This window comes from Bos taurus, chromosome 26, assembly GCF_002263795.3.
Source record: "Bos taurus isolate L1 Dominette 01449 registration number 42190680 breed Hereford chromosome 26, ARS-UCD2.0, whole genome shotgun sequence".
Classification (NCBI taxonomy): domain Eukaryota; kingdom Metazoa; phylum Chordata; class Mammalia; order Artiodactyla; family Bovidae; genus Bos; species Bos taurus.
Genome location: NC_037353.1, coordinates 10,779,381 through 10,801,222, shown reverse-complemented (window position 1 = coordinate 10,801,222; position 21,842 = coordinate 10,779,381). Strand labels below are relative to the sequence as shown.

At 41.4% G+C, this 21,842-nt stretch overlaps 1 long non-coding RNA gene across 1 annotated transcript in view; it reads right to left on the bottom strand.

Moving 5' to 3' along the window:
• Positions 1-18,263: 18,263 nt before the first annotated feature.
• Positions 18,264-21,842, bottom strand: part of LOC104975941 (uncharacterized) — a 30,060-nt gene continuing 26,481 nt past the window's right edge. The window contains exon 4 of the long non-coding RNA XR_003032809.2: positions 18,264-21,710. This is a non-coding gene — a long non-coding RNA (uncharacterized lncRNA). The remainder of the gene's footprint in view (positions 21,711-21,842) is intronic.

Below are 21,842 nucleotides of genomic sequence, written 5' to 3'. Positions count from 1 at the left end.
TTTCACTTCTCTTCTTTTCACAGCTATTTGTAAGGCCTCCCCAGACAGCATAGACCATGTTTAAAGTCTTTATTGAAATTGTTACACCGTTACTTCTGTTTTTATGTTTTGGTTTTATAACTATGAGGCATGTGGGATCTTACCTACCCAACCAGGGATTGAAGTTGCATCTCCTGCTTTGGAAGGGGTAGTCTTAACCCCTGGACCACCAGGGAAGTCCCCCAAACCTACTATACTAGGAATGGGTTTATGTCAGGAAAAGGAAGTGGTAGAAATAGACCATGACTCTTCCATATAGGAAAGAAAGGGCAGTTTGTTGTGAGGCTACTAAATCTAGGGAATTAGGTGTGGAAAGGCAGAAGAGAAATAGAAGTGATATCCTAATCTGATGAACAATCCACGTCACTTAAACAAACACAAGCCATTGCATGGAATCCTGTAATGATGATAACTATCATACATAAACCAATTTGTGTATGTTGGGAATAAAACAAAAAATACAGTGATTTTGCATTCAATATTATTTTTATGATCATTTTCAATTCAAGAAAGACAAATAACAACAAAAGCAATTATTGGGCATGGTTTTATGGCAGGCATTTTTTAACACAAGTTTGAGGGTACAAAACTGAATAAGAATTAGGTTGACATCACTCAAAGAAAGCTTGTAATTTGGTGGTATGAGGGTGCCTCTCCCCCCAAGTTCAGTGGGATAATTATTTTCATAAGATGGAGAAGGCAATGGCATCCCACTCCAGTACTCTTGCCTGGAGAATCCCATGGATGGAGGAGCATGGTAGGCTGCAGTCCATGGGGTCACCAAGAGTCAGACACGACTAAGCGACTTCACTTTCACTTTTCACTTTCATGCATTGGAGAAGGAAATGGCAACCCACTCCAGTGTTCTTGCCTGGAGAATCCCAGGGATGGGGGAGCCTGGTGGGCTGCTGTCTATGGGATCGCACAGAGTCAGACATGACTGAAGCGACTTAGCAGCAACAAGATGTTAATAAAGATTTATATCCTAAAGATAAAAACAAGATGCTATATGAATACAGGGAAGACTTTTAGGGAAAGAATTTGAAGTTCCTCAGTGACAGAATGGGTGTGTTATTGATCTCCATATGCTAAGACCAGACATAAAAGCCTTCAAAAATGATGATTGAATTGAAGTGAGCATTGGCAATGAAGAATGGATAGTTAGAGATTTAGGAGTTAGAAATTAAGATTAACGTGATTTGGATGAATCTTTCCACTTAGCATTCTCCCTTGTGGGACACTTGATGGCTAAATTGAGTAAAAGGGCTACAATATTAATCCTTGGCATCATCTCAGTAATTCTGTGAATACATTTTTTAATCTCCCTTTTATAGAATAGAAATATGAGCTCCAGAGAAGGAAATGACATGATTACTAAAAGCAGATTTTCCATCACACCCCATTCCTACAAATTTAATCTCCTTCCTGATTCCAGCTACCGCTGAAACCTTACAAACCTAATATTAGAATCAACCTTCTAGTTGCCCCAGGCTGAATACATCCTGCTGTGGAGAGTTATACTTTTATTCTCCTTCCTGGTCACCAGGGTTTAACATCTAGAAGTCCACAGTCTATTAAAACCTTCTTATAGTCTGTATTGAAATTCCGACGGTCATGTCTTATTTCACTAATCAGCTTGAGAATGAAGCAAAGTAAAGCAAGTGTTACTCAGTCATGTCCAACTCTTTGCGACCCCATGGACTCTAGCACACCAGGCTTCACTGTCCATGGAATTCTCTAAGCAAGAATACTAGGATGGGTAGCCATTCCCTTCTCCAGGGATCAAACCTGGGTCTCCTGCGTTACAGGCAGATTCTTTACAGTCTGAGCCACCAGGGAAGACCCTGAGAATGAAAGCCAGGCTTAATTCATCTGTATCCTTAATTTCTAACACATTGACATGTTTTCTGAATAAATAAAAGAGCAAAACATAATTGCTTTTAGATGGAAGATGCCTGATTTACTGCCATTAGCTGTTTCATGTACTATGTTAGCTTTCAGCATTTATTTTCCTCAGGAGCCCCAGTTCTCTCAACTCTATGTGTCATATGCCCTCTAACAAAAATACTCACCAGATTATTGAGTATATTAAAGTTCCATTTTCATTGAGATAAAACTGATGTCTAGCATTATATTAGTTTCAGGGGTGCAATATAATAATTTGATATTTGTATATATTGAAAAATAATAAATCTTGTTAACATCCATCACCACACATAGTTACAAAATATTTTGGGAGTGATGGGAACTTTTAAGTTGTACTCTCTAGCAACTTTCAAATATACAATGCAGTATTATTAATTATAGCCACCATACTGAATGTGATAGTCTCAGGATTAATTTACTCTATGACTAGAAAATTGTTCCTTTTGACTATCTTCAGTTTAACTTTGTTTTAAGTTTCAGTATCACTTGATTTTTTATTTCTTATTTTCAACTTTGAAATATTTGACTATAAACAGAAAATATAAAATACGCCATCTTTCTGAATTCAAATCCTTCTTCCCGAACTATATTCATTCATTGCTTTTTTTTTAATTTTAATTTTTAAATTGAAGTAGTTGATTTACAATGTGTTACTTGCTGTACAGCAAAGTGATTCATTTATATGTATGTATTGTTGTTTAGTCACTAAATCATGTCTGACCCTTTGCAACCCTATGGAATGCAGTACACCAGGCTTCCCTGCCCTTCACTATCTCCTTGAGTTTGGTCAAACTCACGTCCATTGAGTTGGTGATGCCATCTAATCATCTCATCCACTGTCAACTCCTTCTCCTCCTGCCCTTGATCTTTCTCAGCATCAGGGTATGTATATAAATTTAAAAAAACATATGTATTCTTTTCCATTATGGCTTATCATAAGATATTGAATATAGTTCTCTGTGCTATACAATAGGACCTTGTTGTTTACATTCCATTTGTTCTTTGTTTTAATGGAAATATAGTTGATTCACAATGTTCACCACCTTTTTAGCAAGGGTGAGTGAGGATAAACTCAGTCTTTGACAATGCTTCTCATTTCCCTTCACTCAGGTACAACAGTTTGGAAGGTATAGAATTCTTGGACCACATTTGCTAGATCCTCCCAAAATGAAAGTGGCCTTGAGTCACAGCCTGGAGCATGAGGACAGCATCTCAATATATTTCAACCAAAGTGTTTGTTTAAGGAGATTATGATGATGATGTGTGTGTTCAGTCATGTCGGACTTATTTAAGGAGAAATTTTAAATTAATTTATAAACTGCATTGTGTCCTCACTCCTTTGAGTCATTTATCCAAAATACTTGTCATTAGATTTCTCCCTCTGGTTTATTTTTCTTCCACTCGTGTAATTGCTGACTCATGAACTGTGAATTTGGTAAGTTAGTTTAGGCACCTCACTTGACATAATATCAAATTAAACTTCCCCAGGGAAGTTTTATGAAAAGAAGGAATGGTATGGAAGAAAGAACACCAAACTGAGCCCAGGAAACCATTTGTCCAAGTACTGACTCTGATATTTACAAGCCACGCCAACATAGCAAGTCACTTCCTTTTTCTGGACTTTACTTTCTGTATCTGTAAGATTGGTGGTTGACCTAAATGATTCTGCATGATTGTGCCATATTTCTAAGTGGAGGATAAAATCTGACAAATGGTAACTTCCACAGTAGGGAAGAACAACTGGTAAGTCCACAGATTTTAGTTCTGTGTACACTTTTAATATTAGCTGGTCCTTGGTGTCTTCTCTGAGTTTAAGATCATAAGAGGATGTGGAAAAACATCCTTCTTTCTACAAAGCCATGTGCATGTGGGGCAACAGGTGTTGGTTTTCCACCCCCTCTCCTCTTCCCTCTTTTTCTTTCTTTCTTTTTGGACACTGGGTTTTTGATGCAGCACACACGCTTCTTCTAGTTGCAGCAAGAGAGAGTGACCCTCCAGTGGCAGTGCACAGGTTCCTCGTTGTGATGGCTTCACTTGTTGTGGGGCCCCGGCTCTAGAGAGTGGGCTTGATTAGTTGTGGTGCATGGGCTTGGTTGCTACACGGCATATGGAGTGTTCCTGCGCCAGAGATTGAACTCTGTCCCCTGCATTGACAGGTGAATTCTTTACCACTGGACCACCAGAGAATTCCCTCACCTCTTCCTTCTTATTTATATTCTCCAATTTTCATTCAAAAGAGCCACAAAATAATCAGGAGTCTGGGCTCTTCAAGGCCTGAAAAGGGATAGGGCTTTAGATTCCATCCATTGTATACAGCCAGGACTGGACTCACTTTGAAAACAGGAGTATGACTTTGGGGAAAAATGGATGTATGCAAATACGAATTAAAAGGGCTCTCTCACCAAGTTCTGTGAAACTTTGGGATCAAGGTCACTTTGCTACGGGATTCCACTTGAATGAGGGTAAGAGGAGGAGAGAGAGAGAAAAAAAAAGGAAATATCAAAAATGCTAATAAGTTGCTGAATCTAAAGTGCATATGGGGGTTTATTATGATTTGGGGAGTTTTAAAGTCAGTGGAAACAAGCAGAGATCTCAAAATTGTTTTCCTTAAAACTATCCATTTCTGCTTACTTTCCACGAAGTTTTCCTCAGAGAGGTATGCAGTAGTTCTGCCACTCATACTTCTAATTCATTTCCTTCTCCCTTTCCAATGCCCTGTAGACTAATCCATTTTCTTCTCACTCCTCGGACAGGTAGAAAGTACTTTCTGCTTACGCAGTAGTCTGCAGATCCAGGTTCCTGCAGAGACATCTAAATTATCAGGGACATCTAAACTAGAGAGATTGGAAGCCTGGTACCCAGGAAGCAGGACAGTCTGCTCTTAGAAACATGTTAACAGAAAGCAGTTGGTGGCATCTGACAAATGAGTTTGGACTTCAAGGTCCATCTGTAGCAAAGAGGTAAAGATGGTGGATTTCTGGTCTTCACTCTCTAGACATTTTCTCCCTTATTTTAGCATTTCCTCACTGAATATTTATTTTGTTTATTTTCATTTCACTGCCCTTTTACTGAGCACCTATCACAGGACAGGCACATACTGAGTATATGGAAATGGATGAGAACTGGTTCCTGTCAAGTCAGAATCTCACTCTTTCTGAATTCCCCATTGCATTCGAGTGGAATAAGTAAGACTTCTTGAGTTGACCCTTTGAGGTCAGGTGAAGACAGGTGACAGTTAACTCTCAGAAGTGATTCTAGTGGCATCATTTGAGGTATTGGTGTGTGAGAGATGAAGGCTGCTCAGAGAAGGGGTCTGAGAGCTTTCTCTCAGCCAGTACCCAGGTGCTCCCTCTGTGTATATGTTGTAATCAGAGAAAGGACATCAGGCAAAGATGACAGAATCCAGTGTCCTGAAAATGGGAGAAGGAAGAGACTAAAACTCTGGCAGCTAAGATTTCTCTTTGGAGAACAGAAGGATATTCCACATAATAAGATGTCATCAAAACAAAAGACCAGGTTAGTTGTTCCAGGGCCTATGAAAGTGACTATGAGTTATACCCAGGCTAGCTGCCAAGGAAGTTGGCGTGCATAATTCCTGAGGCATGTCTCGTTTCTTTTTTCAATATTTTAATGACCTTGGTTACTAATTCTTTCCAGTATGGGAATTCACACTTTGGACGGAAAAGGAATGTACCGTTCCTTCATTTAAAATAATGTGCCTAAGAGGCTTTGTGCAATATTTTCCAAATGGTGAGTTAACAATGAATTGATAATGCTTATGATGAAAAGGTAGAACATCTTTGGGTGCTGTTATTTTCATAGCATAAATTGAGAAAATCTTTAGATTTACTCAGCTTAGACTCTAGTTAAAAATCTGTCTGGAATTTCACGTCTTGCTTTGTTCTGTAATGATATTTTTATTTCCATGTTTCAATCTTGACTTTCACTGTCTGAGTTCTTCTGGCCAGTTCTCCTTTCTTAACCTGTATTCATTACTCTTAGTATAACACTGTATAGTTTTCAGGACTACAAACATTGAGTAGTTTTAAGAGATAAATTAGCAAATTCTATATTCATGTCTGAGGCTGTTGTTGTTATAGTGGAGAAAAATTTCTAAATAATGATATATTTTATACAATATCAGTGTATAAGTTATCTATCTCCATTTGTTTCTCTGTTATGTCAGAGTATTGCCATTTGTATAATATTTTTGAAGATGTACATTAATACAATGTTTTATGAAAATTTCAGGATGTCCTGCAGTTGTTAAATTCACTGCTGCTGCTAAGTTGCTTCAGTCGTGTCCGACTCTGTGTGACCCCATAGACGGCAGCCCAGCAGGCTTCCCCATCCCTGGGATTCTCCAGGCAAGAACACTGAAGTGGGTTGCCATTTTCTTCTCCAATGCGTGAAAGTGAAAAGTGAAAGTGAAGTCGCTCAGTCGTGTCCGACCTTTGCGACCCCATGGACTGCAGCCTACCAGGCTCCTTTGTCCATGGGATTTTCCAGGCAAGAGTACTGGAGTGGGTTGCTATTGCCTTCTCCTTGTTAAATTCACTAGGTCTGCTTTTCCTAAGTGATCACTTCACTACTCCTGAAATCCTCTTTTTCATTAAGTCAACAAATGCAACCTAGAGAAGTACATTGAGGAAATGATTTAGTAAAGGTAGGAAGAAAATTAAAGTTCTGATCAAATGCATTAAAAATTATAGCAAGAGTTGTTTGCAGTTTTAATTTCCCCTTCATTTTGCTCAGAATGTGGAAGTGTGAGAGTTGCTCAGTCATGTCTGACTCTTTGTGACTCCATGGACTGTATAGTCCATGGAATTCTCCAGGCCAGAATACTGGAGTGGAAGCCTTTCCTTTCTCTAGGGGATATTCCCAACCCAGGGATTGAACCCAAGTCTCCTGCATTGCAGGAGGATTCTTTACCAGCTGAGCCACAAGGGAAGCCCCAGATTGTGGAAACTGACTATAAAAAAATGAGACCCCACTCAAGAGGACCATTTGCCTTATGATTCAGTGGCAATGAATTGCCTTCAACTTCAGTACCAAATAAGAAGCCAGGAACTATTTCATTTACTCACTCTCTGTTGAAACTGTAATCTGCTTTGGTTCTTCCACAAAACCACATTTTAAAAAGAGTTCAATAAAATAGGTGGGACTAGAGAGAAATTAAGATTGGCCATTAGTTGATAATAGCTGAGGTATGGGGGATTCATTATCCTATTCTGTCCACTTTAATATTTGAAATTTCCCATAATAAAATATGCATAATAGTATAATCAATTTTTTGTGCATAGTACATTTATGCCTCTTTACAAGTATTTTTTTTTCTTTATAAGTATTTTCTCTAAAATGGAGACTGACCATGAAATGCTTGATGTATGATTTTGCACACTTTGTTTTTATGAGAACTATCAACATGTGTTCTTAAGTTTCTTTTGTATTTTTTTTTTGAGATGAAGGAAACATGGTCTTTTGTGATTTCTTGTTTTTGAATCTTTTGAATAAAAGTGAATTTCAAGGAAATCTGATGCTGAAAAGCTATAGCTTTTCAAGTTAATGACCCTACATATCTGTAATTAGCTAAAACAAGTCAGAGCGTCCTGAAGCTTTAAAATAAAATAACAAACAAACAAAAAGAGCTCAATAAAAAAATCAATCACCTGCAGGCATAGCGGTTTTAAAATCAATGCAAACTTCATCTTCAACTATCTGCTCACACTCCACAATGGACTATCTCTTCAGAAACATTTTCAGGTGTAAAAGAAGGAGCTGCATGTGATTTTGTGTTCCACACAATTGAGCAGAAAAGCAGGATGGGTTCACTTGATCTGTTAGGAACCTTCAAGGAAATGTTTCTTATGGACTATATGACTGGGAGCCAGGAACATGAAATAAGCATTTCCAGCTAAAAATTTAATATTTTTCTAGGGATAAGGAAAAATACAATAAAGTGCTCACTGTGTCCTAGGCACAGATGCTAAACATTTTACTCACCTTATCTGTAAAGTAAAGTTATATCAATAACCTCAGATATGCAGATAACACCACCTTTATGGCAGAAAGCAAAGAAGAACTAAAGAGACTCCTGATGAAAGTGAAAGAGGAGAGTGAAAAAGTTGGCTTAAAACTCAACATTCAAAAAATGAAGATCATGGCATCCAGTCCCACCACTTCATGACAAATAGATGGGGAAACAATGGAAACAGTGAGAGACTTTATTTTCTTGGGTTCCAAAATCACTGCAAATGGTGACTGCAGCCATGACCAACCTAGACAGAGTATTAAAAAGCAGAGACATTACTTTGCCAGCAAAGGTCCATCTAGTCAAAGCTATGGTTTTTCCAGTAGTCATGTATGGATGTGACGATTGGTCTATAAAGAAAGCTGAGAGCTGAAAAACTGATGCTTTTGAACTGTGGTGTTGGAGAAGACTCTTGAGAGTGCCTTGGACTGCAAAGAGATCCAACCAGTTCATCCTAAAGGAGATCAGTCCTGAATATTCATTGGAAGGGCTGATGTTGAAGCTGAAACTCTAATACTTTGGCCACCTGATGTGAAGAACTGACTCCTTGGAAAAGACCCTGATGATGGGAAAGATTGAAGGCGGGAGGAGAAGGGGACGACAGAGAATGAGTTGGTTGGATGGCATCACCAATTCAGTGGACATGAGTTTGGGTAGGCTCCAGGAGTTGGTGATTGACAGGGAAGCCTGGCGTGCTGCAGTCCATGGGGTCACAAAGGGTTGGACACCAGTGAGCAACTGAACTGAACTGATCTATAAAGTAAGTAGAGGTGATTTAAATTTCCCATTATCAAACCCCTTGGAAATTGTGGAGTTGAGATTTAAACTCCTGTATTGGTCTCGACACCAATACAACTCTTCATCAAAATGATGAGCAAATAAATCAATTAACTGGAAAAGTTGCATTGGTGTGAAGACCACAACAGGAGTTTAAATCTCAACTCCACAACTTCCAATGTGTTTGATAATGGGAAATTTGTATCACCTCTCTCTAAACCCATGTTTTTGTCTGTAAAATGAGAAAATCATGCCTTCTTTATACTTACTTTATAGATAAGGAGTGTGGACTCATTTGCTACATTTATAGTTGTACGAGGACACAGATCCTTCGCTTGCAAGCATTCCAAGATTCTGCCATAGCCTTGTCTAACTTACCCACTTCAGTGTTTGCCTCTTTAGTTCCTTCCTCTCAGATCCGGGAAATGTGAAGAGGGAGAAGTTCATGCTGACTCTGATATGGGAGCAATAGTTCAAGGAGTTTAAAGGAAGAGAAATAGAACAATCTGTGGTATGAGGGGAAACTGGAGGTGGAAGGAAGTGAGAATCACCCTCATGGTATTTGAAAAAGTCATTTTTACCCCCACAGAATTCCTAGGAGAGCTGGAAACTACACGTTGCCCAGTCACAGCTGCTCCCAGGAGACAACTCCCTGGAGTGGGCAGCTGGAAAACATCCCACAGTTGTGCTTGTGCTTAGTCACTCAGTCATGCCTGACTCTTTGCAACCCAATGGACTGTAGCCCACCAGGCTCCTCTGTCCATGGGGATTCTCCAGGCAAGACTACTAGAGTGGGTTGCCATGTCCTCCTCCAGGGGATCTTCCCAACCCAGGGATTGAACCCAGGTCTCCCACGTTGCAGGTGGACTCTTTACCATGTGAACCATAAGAGAAACACAAGAATACCGGAGTGCTTAGCCTGTCCCTTCTCCAGGGGATCTTCTTGACCCAGGAATGGAACTGGGGTCTCCTGCATTGCAGACGGATTCATTACCAGCTGAGCTACCAGGGAAGCCCTGGGTTGTGCATAGTGGAATTTTTACCCTAGAGAAATGTGACCCTGCAAAATATTAATGAAGCCGGAAGTCACAGTATGCTTGGTGAGACTGCATTTCTGGCAGATTTTGGCAAAAAGAAATTTGCGTCTAGATCAAAAGTGCATTTGCCTCATGTCAGCATAGGAGAAAAAGGGCCACGAGGAAGTAAGATCAAGAATTTATAGACAACATTAGGAGGGTGCTGGAAAAACCCAGACTAAGACATTGGGGATTGGAGTCAAGTTTGAAAAAAAAAAAACAAACCAAACACCAAAGGCTAAGGAGGTCTCAGAAGACCTAGGGGTTATCTTTTGGAATCATGACTCTGAGACTTAAACAGAGGAGCCTTTCCTTGCCATGTCTGTGGTGACATTTCCTGCCCCGGAATCCAGCCAAGTGTATGCCTTTATTGTGACAGCGAAGTGTTCAACTCGGGTCACTGTGAACCGAGTGTCCAACATGGGCCATGATGGTCAGCAGATTGTTGTTGAGCTTCTAGCTGATAAAGTGGTCACCTAGGGCAATGAGCCAAACTGAAAGTGACAATCAAGCCTTTAATCACTTACTGTGACTGCACAAGCAAGAGGCCCTGAAAAAGAAGCACTGGCTTCCCAGTGTTCCAACTTTTCCCATGGAACAGCACCCAGCCAGGATCAGACGTGACATGCAGTACAAATGGGAAGAGTGGTCTCACTGTAGAAGGAGACCCCATAAATAAATAAGGGGTCCTTCTCTTTATGAATCTGGTGGTCAGGGGTAGGAGAAGGGGAACAGGCTAGGAGTAGAGAAAGCACTGAATCAGAGTGGAGAAAAGTGACTTAGCCAAGACTCTGGATAAAGAAGACACCTAGGAAGTACCTAAGCTGAGACACCAGAAGGAGGTATCTGGGTTAGGGATGCAGGTGTGAGTATAAGCATGGTTGGCTTGGTTTTGAGGGGTGAGGCCTGAGCTTTGACTGCTGCTCTCTTCAGAAAACTGCAGTGCGTTGGCTGAGCACCTCATGTCGGGTGGGAAGGGCAACCACCTCCAGGAGGTCTGCTATCCAAAGCTCATAAGCATCTGCGATTAAGGACCTGAAGGACCACAGGTGGGATTTTCTTCCCTGGGTGTTTTCCCCAAACACTACATTAGTGCTGGGCAGAAGCTGTGCAAAATATTCTGTACAACCCCTGGGAGAAAGATCATTCAAGAGCTGATGCTCCTGATGAAGAATAAGGAATAAATAACCTTGTATGGGTGTAATAAAAATGTCTAAGAAACTCTTGCAAGAAAAGGCCAGAAGTTGGCGTTCATCCTGCCTTTGTGTACAAACCTTTTATTAAAGACCTGGAGCCTTTCTTGGGGGAAGGCAGATGCAGTCGTTTGGTTCATGGTCTTTTTGTTTTACCTGCCAACATAGGAATCCCTGGTGATAGCGTGAAACATTAGTATGGGAGGTGCTATCAATTCTTCATTGGAAACCCTAGTCAAGACAATATGCTGCAAGAAACCATAGCTCATTGTGCATTATACTTCCTGATTCTAAGGAGAATGAGTTGGGTTGTGGTTAGAACAGGTCCCATACTTGCCTGGGATCTGTATTCATTTGGGTACTGTTTAGAGAAAACCCAGAGACAAGGTTTTCACTGTAAATTTATTTTGAAGGTGATCCCAGAAAGCATGCCAACAGCAGGAGGAAAGGAGACAGGCCAGAGCCAATGAAGGGTAAGTTCATCATCCGATGGTGGCTGAGCTTCACTGGGATTCGATCCCACTGGGCAGTCTCTGAAAAACTGTGCAGAACACGCTTCAGAATTGTCCCAAGAGGGACAAGAAATCTTGTCGTCCTCAACAGGCAAAGTTCCTTCCTGACACCTTACTATTTGACATTTCTTGCTGTTCTATGCATAGGCTAAATATAAGGTGAACAGATGCTCTTAGGTAAAAAGCTGCAGGAAACCATTGCCCTGAATGGAAACTGTCTGCAGGGATCCTTCATGGGGATCAATGTACAAAGAACATCTGCCATAGGGTACCTGGCCTTGTAGATCAAGAAACAAAGGCTGTCAATTACTCCATGACTTTTCAGGGCCAGCCTTAAGAATTATGTCATCAGGAAAGTTTAAATAACTGCCATTTGGGGACAAACCCTGGTAGTACTGCAAAGGTTGTTGGTGACTGGTGATATACATAGTTACAGGATTTGTATGGTGACCACACACATATAGGAATGGGAAAGCCTTACGTAATTGCTTAGACTTTTGCCAAGAAACATACCACAAAATGCTATGAGGTGCGATTTGGGAAATCAGACCCAATTGGGGTTGAAAGGATCAAATGTCTTCTCCTTTCAAGTTCCCATTGATTTGATTATACATAAAATAATTCAGGAGGAAGAGAAGAGGGTAAATGAAGCAATGCTAGAGAACAAGACCCAAGAAAGAAGTCACGTTCAGAGATGCCTATATCAATCCAATGGACTGAAGCTTCTTAAGTGTGACTCAGCTCTTCAAGTTCGAGCATCCACAAATAGGGTCCTAGTGATGGGAGGTGAATCCCCTATTTTTGGTCACAGGCACCAAAATAAGTCAGAACTTAGGCTTTTTAATTTGCTTCTAAATTCAAAGGGATAAGAAGGAAAAGTGCACCTATGGCTCAGACAGTAAAGAATCTGCCTGCAGTCAGGGAGACCCATTCAATCCCAGGGTTGGGAAAACCCCCTGAAGAAGGATATGGCAACCCACTCCAGTATTCTTGCCTGGAGAAGCCCATGGACAGAGGCGCCTGGCGGGCTTGAGTCCAGTCCATGGGTTCACAAAGTATTGGACATGACTGAGTGACTAACACTTCTCGCTTCCACTGTCTAGCACAATGAAACCCAGTATGTTTGGTGTGGAAACAGAAGACAGTTCAAAAGGAAAAAAAAAAAAAAAGAGCATTCAATGAGGTAGAAACAGTCAACTGTTCTGATTGTTAAAAGGAATAGCATCTTGTGGCAGGTTGTATATGTGAAAGAAACCATTTTGTCACTCAAAAAATAGCCATGAGATGCTGCAGGGGACTGGAGTAACTGTACCCCCATGAGAGATAAAGCTTGGAGGGAGCAGCTGAGGTAGGGAGGGCAACCCCTAAATGATGCTTCTTTCAGATAGGAGGTCAGTGACCTGGGGTGGAGCCTCCGTTAAATGTGGCAGAAGAAATTCAACTTGAAAAAAGAAAAAAGAAAAAAACCTACCTTTTGGTCACTTGGGAACCTCTTCTACTGTGATTGATGAAATAACAACTTCCCATCCCCCAGCCTCTGAAGGCCCTTACTAACATGCACTGATGCTGCCAGCATGTGCGTGGCTAGGTTAAAAAGGCGATGATCCGCTCCAGGAAGCCGAGGAGACAGTGTCCCCACATCCAAGCCACTGGGCTAAGAAAACAGCCCCTCCCAACGTTCTGCAGTTGTAGAAGTCCCATAAGATGATGGCTGTGTTTTAAATTAATTATTTTCAGAGATAGGTAGCCTGGGAGCTTTGTCCCTAGCATCTCCCCAATTTATGATTGACAGTCTTTTTCTCAAGCATGTCTCATGTTTGAGGAATCACCAAGCCTGCCTGAGCTGAAGCATCTAAATTGCACAGGAGGATGAGTCTTGTATTACACTAATACGCAATAGACTCAAGCTGAATTGCAGTTTTCTGTCAGCTTGCTTCTCTCTTCTGGGATAACTCAAAATTCTCTTCCCACAGGTTTGATGTTTCAAAAAGAGAATCAGGAGCATCAATATGAGAAAAAACAACTAGATGTTGAAATCATGTTCTATATTCTTTCCAGACAGTATAATTATAGATTAGCCTACAGATTTACATGGATAGACCAAAGGATGTGTTCAACTGCCTTTTATAAACAGCCCAAACTCCTCTTTTAAGAAGTGTGTCTGAATGATCTGTACTTAGTTGGAAATGTGTTCCTTTCTTGATAAGTAAAGTGAAAGGTCACATTTTCTTGATTAAACAGAACATTCTTGGTACAGAGGAAGTCAGTACCAAGAAAGTGTTTTGTTCTGCTTTTTCGAGCTCAGTTTTTCCAACACTGGAGAACCAAAGGTCCTATAATTAGAGAAGTAAGCATTCCATGAATCGTACTAATCTGTGAACTTACATCAAGCAGTGAGCTAGAGCTAGACCTGTAGAAGCATGATCACAGTCATGTGGTGGTCTCTCTGTTTCATAATCCTCCCAGGTTTTTAACTGGTTCATCTGATTTAAGCACTGCTTGTTCTTTCTCTCCTAACAATGCTAGGCCAAGCAGCCAAAATACATTATTGAGAGAAATTGGTACATCCCAAGATACATCAAATCTTTGTACCAAGCCAATTGCTGTTTCCTGAATGTTCTGTTTTTTTCACACCTCCCTGCTGTTGCTTCTTTCTTTTCATGCTGACTCTCTAGAAGCCGACTCAATACTCAGGACTCAGTTCAGTAATACTACCACCGTCATTCCCTGAGAGAGTCTCTATTATAGCACCCTTTACCTGATATTCACAGTTATTGGGAGATTTCTTTGGTGAGGTGCATGTTAGATCTTTTCTCCTACGCAAGAATTTCTCCAAGTATAATCCTCAGAGTACTCAGTATCCAGGGGAAGAAAAATTATGAAAATGTATATTCCTAAACCCCACCCACAGCATTTTCAGTCAGAATCTCTGAGGTATCTAGGGAGTAAATCCCAAGAATCCTCATTTTTACTAAACTCCTTAGGTGATTCTTACGTAAATCACTGAATGTGACAATAGAGAATACAATTATATTTATCTTTGTGTCTCTAATTTCTAGGATATAACCAGGCATGCAGTAGGTACTTAATAAATTTGAGCAATAAATAAATGCCTGATGAATACTGATTCTTCATGCCTTCCTTCATTTTTCATTTAGTTGTTTAAACAGTCATTTATTCAACAAATATTTATTAGGAGCCTACTATAGACCACACATTTCTAGGAACTAAGAATGCAGTGGTGAACAATCCCACTCATCAAAGTTTATTGTCACATGGTTTATTTTTTTTTTAATCTATGTTGCTCTTATCAGTTGGATAGACAACAAGATCCTTACTCAGATGTTACGCTGCGCATCCATTGCTATCATTTCCACATTGTAATTCTCACTTTACACAACGCCTGCTACTATTCTAATCCTTCAAATTCTGCCACAGCTTCCATACTGAGTTCAAGTTTCATTTCCTTCTCAAAGCCTTCCTCCTTAACTCCTTAGTCCCATGATTATTTTTCCCCTTCTTTTTTTTTTTTTTTTTTACATTTATTTTTTTAATTGGAGGAAAATTGCTTTATAATGTTGTGATGGATTCTGCTCTATAACAATGAAAATCAGCCATGATGATACATATTATTTTTCCCCTTCTTGACCAGAGACCTTGCCCCTCAATTGCTTTAACAAATTTTTGGCGGGGAGGATGTCCCATGTTACTTTTTAATTTTGCATGCTAAATTGCTTCATACTATTCACAGGGTTCTCAAAGCAAGAATGAGGAAGTGGTTTGTCATTCCCTTCTCCAGTGGACCACATTTTATCAGAACTCTCCACCATGACCCCCGTCCATCTTGGGTGGCCCTACATGGCTTGGCTCATGTTTTCATTGAGTTAGACAAGGCTGTGATCCATGTAATCAGTTTGGTTAGGTTTTTTTTTTGATTGTGGTTTTCATTCTGTCTGCCCTCTGATGGATGAGGATAAGAGACTTGTGGAAGCTTCCTAACGGGAGGGATGGCTGTGGGGGAAACTGGATCTTGCCCTGGTGGGTAAGGCCATGCTTAGTAAATCTTTAATTTTCTGCTGATGAGTGGGGCTTTGTTCCCTCCCTGTAGTTTGACCTGAGGCCAAACTATGGTAGGGGTAATGGTGGTAATGGCGACCTGCAAAAGGACTTATGCCAGCATGCCACACCTCCCAGGACTGCTGCACTCCGTGTCCCTGACCCTGTGGCAGGCCACTGTCAACCTCGCCTCTATTGGAGACTCCCGAACCCTCACAGGCAAGTCTGGCTCAGTCTCTTGTGGGGTCACTGCTCCTTTCTCCTGGGTCCTGGTGCAAAAAAGATTTTGTTTGTGCCCGCCAACAGTCTCTGTTTCCTCAGTCTTGTGTAAGTTCTGTAATCAAACCCTGTTGACCTTCAAAGTCAAATTCCCTGGGGGTTCTTAGTCCTGTTGCTGGATCCACAGGTTGGGAAATCTGTTGTGGGCACTAGAACCTTCACAACAGTGCTAGAACTTCTTTGGTATAATTATTATCCAGTTTGTGGGTCACCTGCTTGACGGCTCTAAGGTGGGGTTAATGGTGACCTGCTCTAAGAGGACTTCTGCTGTGCCTCCCAGGACTACTGTTGCCAGAGCCCCAGTCCCTGTGGCAGGCCACTGCTGACCTGTCTTTCCCCAGGAGACACTCAAACACTCAAAGGTAGGTCTGCCTCAGTCTCTTGTGGAGATCACTGCTCCTTTTCCTGGGTCTTGGAGCACAGAGAGTTTTGTTTGCACCTTCTGAGCGTTCTCTGGCTCAGAGTCTTGGAGAAGACTCTTGCAAGTCCCTTGGAAAGAAAGGAGATCAAACCAGTCCATCCTAAAGGAAACCAATTGTGAATATTCATTGGAAGGACTGATGCTGAAGCTGAAGCTACAATACTTTTGCCACCTGGTGAGAAGAGCTGACTCATTGGAAAAAACCCTGATGATGGGAAAGATTGAAAGTAGGAGGAAAAGGGGATGACAGAGGACAAGATGGTTGGATGGTATCACCGACTCAATGAACATGAGTTTGAGCAAACTCTGGGAGACGGTGAAGGACAAGGAAGCCTGGTATGCCACAGTCCATGGGGTCGCAAAGAGTTGGACATGACTGAGTGACTGAACAACAAGAAAATCACTTCAATCCTGTCCAACACTTTGTGACCCTGTTGACTGTAACCTGTCAGGCTCCTCTATACATGGGATTCTCCAGCAAGAGTACTGGAATGAGTTTCCAAGCCCTCCTCTGGGGAATCTTCCCAGTCCAGGGATTGGACCCATGATTCTTAAGTCTCCCACACTGGAGACCACCTGGGAAGCCATGAATATATTTTTCATGTGACTCTCACATGATATTATGAATTCCATGAATGTGGGAGCTAGACTGTGTCTTTTCCTGCATATTTCATGACTCTCAGCATTTAATTTAATTGCTCACTTCTACAGTCAACCCATAAAGAGTCAATGAGCACCAACTACATGTGAGACTCTATTGGTCAACCCCTGAGAGCACACAAAAAGAGCTGGGGATGTATGGATCAAAAATTCCCCATCATGGGAATAGCAGATGTGTTGGGAAAGAATTACAATTGACTGAGTAGACTGCTAGATTGGAGACATTAGCAAAGACCCAGGTAGCATCAGTTCAGTTCAGTTCAGTTCAATCGCTCAGTCAAGTCTGACTCTTTGCGACCCCATGAACCACAGCACACCAGGCCTCCCTGTCCATCACCAACTCCTGGAGTTTACCCAAGCTCATGTCCATTGAGTCAGTGATGCCATCTAACCATCTCATCCTCTGTCGTCCCCTTCTCCTCCTGCCTTCAATCTTTACCAACATCAGGGTCTTTTCAAATGAGTCAGCTCTTTGCATCAGGTGGCCAAAATACTGGAGTTTCAGCTTTAACATCAGTCCTTCCAATGAACACCCAGGACTGATTTCCCTTAGGATGGACTGGTTGCATATCCAGATGGAGAGTCCCATCTCCAAGGGACTCTCAAGCGTCTTCTCCAACACCACAGTTCAAAAGCACCAATTCTTCAGCCCTCAGCCCTCTTCATAGTCCAACTCTCACATCCATCCATGACCACTGGAAAAACCATCGCCTTGACTAGACGGACCTTTGTTGCGTCACCCAGGTGCATAGTAGATGCTGACCCAATAACCCTTAATTTAAACAGATCATATACAGAAGCAATGACCTCATATGATTAATCTAATGAATGTGCTTGCATTTGTTTTATGCTGTATCTGTGCAGGTTATTGCATTCACATATTGGTGGTAATGTTTCCTTCCTTGACCGTCATTGCCTAGGAATATATTACTTTTTCCTTCCAGCTCTGATATCAAGTTCTATATTACTGTTACCTAAGGAGCTTTGAGGAAGAAGTGAGGAGAGGAGAAAGAGGAGGAGGAGGAAGGGAGGAAAGGAGAAGAAGAATACAGCAAAATATGAATGCCCTAAATTTGGACTCCACTCGAAACGATGGAAACAGAATCTATTTGTTTAGATGGGACCCTGGCATTGGCATTAGTGTTTTGTTTTTTTAAGTTCTTCCAATGATTCCCCTAAGTAGCCAGGTTAGCTAATGCTAACCCTTTAGCTAATGCTAAAGGCAAATATTTATATTAGTGGGTCCTTTTGGCTCCATATTAAATGTCTTCCAACTGTATTCTGCCACCACGCCCAGTCAAATAAATAAATCTTAAAAATGTGGGCACTTATTCCATAACCCGCAGTGTGATGGATGCTCTGCTATTTCCACAAAGAGCAGGGATGAGGAGAGAGACATGAAAGGTAAAAGGGGATTGAGGTTAGTAGCAGATGAGGTGAATGTGACACAGAATTGTGTCATTGTGTCTTTTACAAGCCCCAGGTAAGCCTGGCTGTCCCTGGACAGAAATATATACACATATACATGTGTGAACACACACACACATGCAGATAGCCCTCCACTTGGCTTGCTTTTGTACTTTGGTATGTGGCTAAAAGCAGAGTGTCCTAAGAGAGAAAAACAAAAGAGATACAGGCTATTCTGTCGTATAGTTTGTAATATTTACCTTTTACCAAAAAATTTGTTCATTTGACTTAACAAATTCTATGCTCCACCTTGAGTGGGGGCGCTCTTACTAATTATGAAAGAAAATACAGATGAATTGCATGCTAAGTCGCTTCGGTCACGTCCGATGAATTAGTACTACTAAAAATAATACATTTTAACAATGCAGTATCTCTCTGTATACAAATATTTATTGAATGAATTGGTGAAACTCAAGCTGAATAACATATAAACACATGTCTTTTGTGTAATGACTCCTGGGTAGGTACTAGCTTCAGACAGCAGTTTCCAAACTTTGCTGAACATTAAAATCATCTGGGAAAAACACTGTGCTCAGGTCAAATCCTGTATTAATTAAGTTGCACTCTTTGAAAGTGGCAAAGAAAAACCTGTATTTTTTAAAGACTCCCAAGTGATTCCAATGGGTAGCAAAATTTGAGAATTACTGTCCTACTAGATTGTTAATACATACATGAGGAATATGTGGAAGATAATCAATCATAATTAAATATCTTTGGGTATATCATGCTTGGATTTCTCAAGGACCAAGATTACATGATCTTTCCAGGAACCAGTCTTATGTCTATCTGCATTTGTATTGAGTTACTTTACACATGTGAAGGGTAATTTCAAAAACAGTGAATGATTCAAAAACCCTGGGGTGCACACTGTATGAGTTTGACCATGCTAATATCTAGCATTCTTATTAGGGGTTCCAGAATCTAGTATTCCCAAGAATTTGCCTTTCCATGGTAAATATTATCTAATGAATGGAGACGGAAACCAAAATAATACAAGGAAGTAGAACTCATTGGGAAAGAATGAAAGATTAAAAGTCAACTTGCAGGAAAAAAATCATGACTCTATTATAATCTTAGTGACTTCATAGTAGAATATAAGATGACACGTTATGTTCCGCACTGTCACAGACCCCAGGACATGGCACTTATGTAAGTATAAGAAAAAAAATAAGGGGCGGGGGGGACAAGTGGACTTATTACCTGATCATGTACTGTCATTTACCAGGCATTTTATACATGCAGTCCTGCCATAGACTGTGTCCAGTGTTAGTCTCTCAGTCGTGTCTGACTCTTTGCAACCCCATGGACTGTAGCTCGCTAGACTCCTGTGTGCATGAAATTCTCCAGGCAAGAATTCTGGAGTGGGCAGCCATTCCCTTCTCCAGGGTATCTTCCTGACCCAGGGATCGAACATGCATCTCCTGTATTACAGGCAAATTCTTTACCATCTAAGCTACCAGGGAAGTTATAAACTCCAGTGTTCTTGCCTGGAGAATCCCAGGGATGGGGAGCCTGGTGGCTGCCATCTATGGGGTCACACAGAGTCGGACACGACTGAGGTGACTTAGCAGTAGCAAGCTGAATATTACTGTCTCCTTTTTCCAGATGAAGAAATTGAGGCTCAAAAAATGTTCATTTTCTAAGGTGATGAAGCTATCAGGGATGAAACAAGGATTCAAATTCAGATTGACCTAGCTCTGAGCTTCGCAGCATTTTCTTTGCCCAGAGCTGTAAAACACAGTCCTTTCCCCCATCTTCTCTCTCCTCCTGGATCTCACCTGGGTACGACTCTGCCAACAATAAGCTGTAACTTATGAGTGTCAAACACTGTCCAAAGCAATGTGTGTGTATTAATTCTGCAAGGTAGGTAGTATTATTACTCTCACTTTACAGATAAAGGAAGCTGAGTGTGCTAGACAAAATAATGCCTGCCCCACCCCAAGATGTCATGCCCCAATCCCTGGGACATGTGAATAAGTTACAGTGTGCGACAAAAGGAATTTTGCTGATGAGCATTGATGCTAACAAACGGGAGCTGCCAGCATCCGCCTCCCGAGGCGGCCTGGCTCAGTTGAGCGGAGACAGATGTGTGGGAGAGGTTTGATCGCCTACGTTTGAGGAAACGAAAAGCTGAGGAAAAAGGAGTGCCTTGATTTGAATGCACTCTAATGACTGGAGAAAATAAGAGTCTCTGACGCCAGCAACTTCCAAGACTGAAAGCAATTCAGCCGTAGCACGTTCTTCCGGAGGCCAGAGATGATGTTTGTTCCCACGCTTCCAGAAACACTTAGGGAGAGAGGCTGCAGTTTGCCACAAGTGATATGGTCTTTGGAACTGGGTCGCCTCCTTGGACACTTTTAGAACTTCGGCCAGCCCTGGCTGAGGGCAGGTGGTGAGAGCCTGGTGGCCTTTCCTGAAGAGTTACCATGACTCACTTCTCCGCCCTCAGCTGTCTTCCAGCACAGCTGCTCTACCCTTCCCTGATTGCATCATTAACTTTCCTCATGAGGCTAGAAGATTCACTCACTGTCGCGTCCCACTCTACTTTCTTTACATTGCACCACTGTATTGTTTTATGGGGAGGACAGTGTCTGTTTCAATGAGGCAAATCCTTTCTGCCCTGCTGTGCCATCAGTGGAGAGCTGGCATCCCACTCACAGGCAGGATGGAGACCCTTTTGCTGTGTAAATAAGATGGTAGTGCAATTACTCAGGTCGTCCCCTCATGTCAGTATTCCTTGATATTCTCTATGCAGTGGCCTTTGTTTTCATTTTCCTCTATGCACCTGTGGCCATACCTGCTCTTTACACCTATTGGGAATGTTCTACGGCAGAAAAATGAGTGAACCATTCTCTGATCACAGTCTCCTTTTCCTTCCACTCCTTGACTCACACAACACCACTTTACTCGTGATTTCTAGTCCCTCTGCCAGTGTTTTTTCTCCCCATATGAAGGTGGATCATATCTTCATGTTGACTTCACTCTTCTCTGCTTATTCCTTTATTCTCATTTCCTGGCATATCTTTCTTCTCCTCTTTCCCAGGTCCACAGAGTATTTTCTTGGCCTGGTAGATAATAGGAAGGAGAAAGTAATTCATCTATCTTCCAAATCTTTCAGTTTTAGCCCATCCTCTCAGTTTTTAAATTCATAACCCAGAGATGGTTCTTTTGTGGTTTTGCCCTGAAATCTTCCCCTCAGGCATCGGATGAACCTCCAGTGGTTTCTTGAACAAGGAAAGGGCCAGGCCAACCTTAGACTTTGAGGGAGAGGAGCTGTAGGAAGTGGAGAATACAGCTATTAGTACTTTGGAATAAATTTCTGCCACATGTGCAAATAGCTATATAACAAAATGACATGTGCTGTAACAAAGTCATGGGAGAAACCCAATTGGATTGTAACTGAAG